Below are 5,031 nucleotides of genomic sequence, written 5' to 3'. Positions count from 1 at the left end.
TTCGGTTTGAGCATCCGCCTGCTGGGAGCGGGAACCCAGGTATAACAAAATTGATCTGTTCTTTTAATATCAGCTTAATATTCTCTGATTTGACTAGCCTTTTTACAGCCTTTCAAGAGTTGCGGGATATCAGAGCATCCAGCAATATGCTGTTTAGGAGACCCGAGTCCGAGAAAGATTTATGCATCTAATCTTGGTCAGAACCAGAACTTTAGTGGTGGTAAATAAGAGCAATTTATGTCCTGACTGGAATTGAGTAAAAGCTCTAAGATGGTATGATGTTTACTTTAGGAGCAAGTTGCACTCACTAGGGTTACAGGCATTTTCAGTCATGGAAAGGTAGACAAAGGTGTGTGCATCACCGATTTATCACAGCGGAGGTGATGCACGAGAAATTAACACCAGATAAAACTTACCACGAAATATAAAAATGTCTTCCCTAAGTTGGCGTCCCAACTCCAGAAGTACTGTTATTAGGGGGTCAGCATAAGAACATCCAAGTCACTAAATTACGTTAAATTGTTAACATCCAACCTAAATGGATGTTAACTGTTAAACCAAAGCTAATGCTGACGGATACCTAGTAAGAGTACTTGTGTGCAAAAAAATTAAGAATTAATAAGAAGGCTGAAAAAGTCAAGGAACGGACTATTCACGAAGACTGCCTGAACACCCACAAGGTCAGACAGGAATCAGCCGAAACAACAAACGACAACAACAACAAAAATCACGTATCATGTGATAAGGGCTCTTTATCAGGAGATACGGATCACCAAAGTCTGCCTGATCACCCACAAGGTCAGGCAGAGATCAACAGAAACCTATATCAATCAATTACGGAAAAAAGATCTTGATAAAGATCTTTATCCCCGGAGGTACGAATCCTCAAGCAGGGACGAAAGAAACATGAATTAACTTGGTTGTAAAATAAATGTACAGGAGATATAAATCCTCAAGTACGAACGAAATAAAACGAATTATTAACTTAAGTCTTAAAAAGGGAGAGTCACACTGGAGGGACAATCACAATCTTGATCACCCACAAGATCAAGCAGAAATCAACAAACACGCATTAAGCGAAACAAAACAATCAACAATAAAGTACGTAAAGATACTGAAAAAGATCTTTATTCCAGGAGGTAAGGATCCTCAGGCAGGAATGACAAGAAACTAAGTAATAACTTAGTTATAAAAATGAATACACTGGAGGTACGGATCCTCAAGCAGTGTTCCTTTAAATCACTTGGTCCTAATGCTCTCAAACACTGGGAAATACGCAAAAATGTTATGGGACTTCACGAAAGAGTGCACCCTGCAGATAATAATGCAGCATGTCACGCTAAAGTCCAAAAGAGACCAGTCGTCTCCTACACACAACCATGTCACTTAGCTTGAGGAGATACTCAGCAATCCTGGTAAATCCGTGCGCGAAGTATATCCCAGGGTAAATCCGAGCGAGAGCACAACACAGGTAAAATTGTAACCGCGAAGGACCAAAGTGCGGGACAGAGGTCAGGACCGAAGTTATTTTCCTTTCCTCAACCACTAGTCTATATACCCCAAAAGAAACCCCCAGGCCAAGCCCCAGGCATGGCGCGAAAGAAGGAAATAGGCAGATGAAGTGCCTGAAGACCAAGCCGATAGTTCGACAATCCAAACAACCGAGACGAGAGAGGGAAGGGGAAAAACAAAAAAGAAGCTGGGTAACGACCATCACCTCCTTCGGTGGTTATCGCGATAATTTGGAGACGTCGACAAGAGGAAAGATTAGAAAAAAAAAACTTAATACACTGTGCATTTCGGCCATAACATATATACAATAATTAGGTTTAAAAATAAATAGATAGCTATTTTAGCTTGGCGACTTCAACGCCATACAAGTAGTGAATCTTGGTAGATATTACATTTATAGTTATAAAAATAACCAAGTTCACATTATCACCACAACTAACATACATTCAACTTTCCTTCTTGACTGGTGGTCGGACGTAAAAAAAATTACATGAATAAGAAGCCTGCAGGTAAAAAAAAATATGTGTCCGCGGGATGTAACCTCACGTGGCACACGGCGGGGACTTCGTCTCTGGCGGCTCGTGATGCGTTGGCCGAGGTTCATGGAGATGACATCATCCTTAGAGTCGGGACGTACGCAGCCGTACACTACAAGTATCATTATTGTCATCATTATCGTTCTTATCATTATCATCTTTATTGTCATTGTTATTTTTTATGCTTATTATTACTGCCATCATTATTGTTACTATCAGTATTATTATTATTATTGTCATCACTGTCATCATCATGATTATTATCATTACTATCATCATTATTAACATTATTATTATTATTATTATCATTATCATTATCATTATCATCCTCACCCTAAGTCTTAAACCTCACCATCATCATTATCATTATCATTATTATTATTACCATTACTATTATTATTATTATTATTATTATTATCATCATTACTATTATCATTATTATCATCACTATCATCATTATCATTACTATCATTATCACATTACTATTATCATTACTATCATTATCATTGGTACTGTTGGTATCATCATTGGTATTATTATTATCATCATTATTATCATCATTATTGTGATTACTATCATTATGTGATTATTATCATTATCATCTTCATCATCCTCATTATTTTTATTATTGATATTATTATTATAATTATCATCATCACTGTTATCATTATTATCATTATCATTATTAATATTGTTGCTGTTATTATCATTACTATTATCTTTATTATCATCATTATCAGTATTACCATTACTATCGTGGTTACCATTTATGTAATTACGATTATCAATATCATGATCATCATCATTATTATCATTATCATAACATCATCATTATTATTATGATAATCATCATTAACATTATTATCATTAACTATCATGCAACTATTACTATTGTTATCATTTTGGTATTGCATCATTATTATCATTATTGTTATTATCATCATTATTGTCATCTTATTATAATCATTATTATTATTATTATATCATCATTATTGTTATTCTTATGCTATTATTATGTTATTATTCTCTTTAGCATAGTTATTTTATTTCCATGTTATTATGATGTTATTGTGATGTTATTATCATGTTATTATCATTATCATTATCATCATTATTCTCATTGTCGATTCAGCAAGTTTGCTCACGCAGATCTCTCACCGCTGAAAACCCAAGAAATAGGTCTCGTTACTTGAGCAATGGTTCTTGATTTGTTTTGTTTTTACTTTTTTGAGCCTCCTTCTCAAAATCCGAGCTGTTCCCAAGAAAGTGGTTTTCTGGAGCAATCCTACTTTCACGTCTATTCCATTTCTTTCTATCCAATTTCCTATTTACTTTGTCACGCAATCCACCCTATTAGCACTGGCACTGTTTCTACTTTCCTTATGTTCCACAATGCAGCAATCTCTCCCTTCAGATCCTGATACTCTAGATCTTTTTCACTTATTCTAAAATCCACTTTTCAACTGTGGTCACACTGGATATCTATATCCCACAATTTGCTTGTATCATTCTCGAAAGTTTTGCAGATTGTACTTTCTACATAGCTTCCAATGTATCAACTTTGCTACCCCGCCATGCCGTGTTTTCTATTCCTTATGCGCCAATTTCTTTCATTTGCTTTTCAGATGCTCATTTCTTTCACCTCTCTCGCCACGCATTCGACACAAACGATTCTCCGCTGTTTTATTGGTCTTGCACTTGATGTCATTCGTCCATAGAACTTTTTTCTGGGCTGCAAAAATCATCACTTGTGTTTGCACCTTTAGGTCTCCCTTTCGCGTCCACTACCAGGTCTTTTATTTGTCTGCACTTTCAATCATGGCTCTCAAAAACTGTCCATACATCCTCATTTATAGCCAGTTATTCATCCTTTTACCTTGCTGCTCTCTTTTAAACTCCTCTTTTGGCTTGGCATTCTTTGTGTCTTCGTTCTTCTCCTTCTTTATCGACATCCTTTTGTTCCTCTAGCAACAAGATGTTTTTTCTCTGTGTTCGTACATCTTTTCCGCGATGAGGCCTGTCAAAAGTTTCAACATTAGAGGTAAGCAGGATATTGGTTTAAAGTTATCAACTGCATTCCCTTTTGTTGGATATTTTAAACACAAGATGATTCCTCCGTATGCCATCCACTCGGACGAATCCTTTGCAGCTAGTGCCTCATCCAGCTGTGTTGCTATGCTTCCATGGAGTGATTCGAACTTTTTTAACCAGACCCCTTGCTCTCTATCTCGACCTGGTAGTTTCTGATCTGGCTTATTTTGTGCTTGTTCTTTCACCATTTCCATGGTTATTGTCACATTAAATTCATCTATTCCCTCGTTCTCTCTCCTCACCTCTCTTAGCCACTCTGCTTCCTCGTTATGTTTTTTTTTCGCCATTCCCCAAATGTTCCGAAATACTTTGATATCTTCTGCGTCTGGTGACACGCCAGTTTCTATTTTCTCTATTTAGTTCTTCACAAACACGTTTCTGGTCCCATTTGATTAGTTCGTTTTGCCTGTACCGCTTCATTCTTTCTTCAAGCCGTTTCAATTCACCCGCCTTTGCCAAAAGTCGTTGCTGTTGTTCCTCGACAACAGCGACGAATCCTCTTCCTTCTAACTATTAATTTTTCAGATCTGCTCTGTCTTTTCCTGGCCTCCCTTTTCCGCTCACTCTCCAGCATATCAATTCCTTTCGTATTCGTTCAGTGCCATCCTTTAGTCTTAGCTTACACTGTTTCCTTTTAACGCCATTTCGTTTTTATATGCACTTTACCACCTACATAGTGAGCACCCACTTTAATCAAGTTATTTATGTCTTTATGTTTTAGATGGTATAAATGTTATGGCATAATAAACTCAACTCTATTTTTCTCACATTCAATATGTCCAAGATCCCATTCTTGATTTCCCTTTCTTCCTTGTTCATTTCGTTTACGTTAACGTCTAATCCTAAGCCAGCTCCTCTTCACTAATATCATCCTGTTGCTCTCGAACTAGGT

The sequence above is a fragment of the Penaeus vannamei genome, chromosome 8 (assembly GCF_042767895.1).
Source record: "Penaeus vannamei isolate JL-2024 chromosome 8, ASM4276789v1, whole genome shotgun sequence".
Taxonomy (NCBI): Eukaryota; Metazoa; Arthropoda; class Malacostraca; order Decapoda; family Penaeidae; genus Penaeus; species Penaeus vannamei.
The sequence above is the reverse complement of the archived record's forward strand: the minus strand, read 5'-3'. Positions refer to the sequence as shown.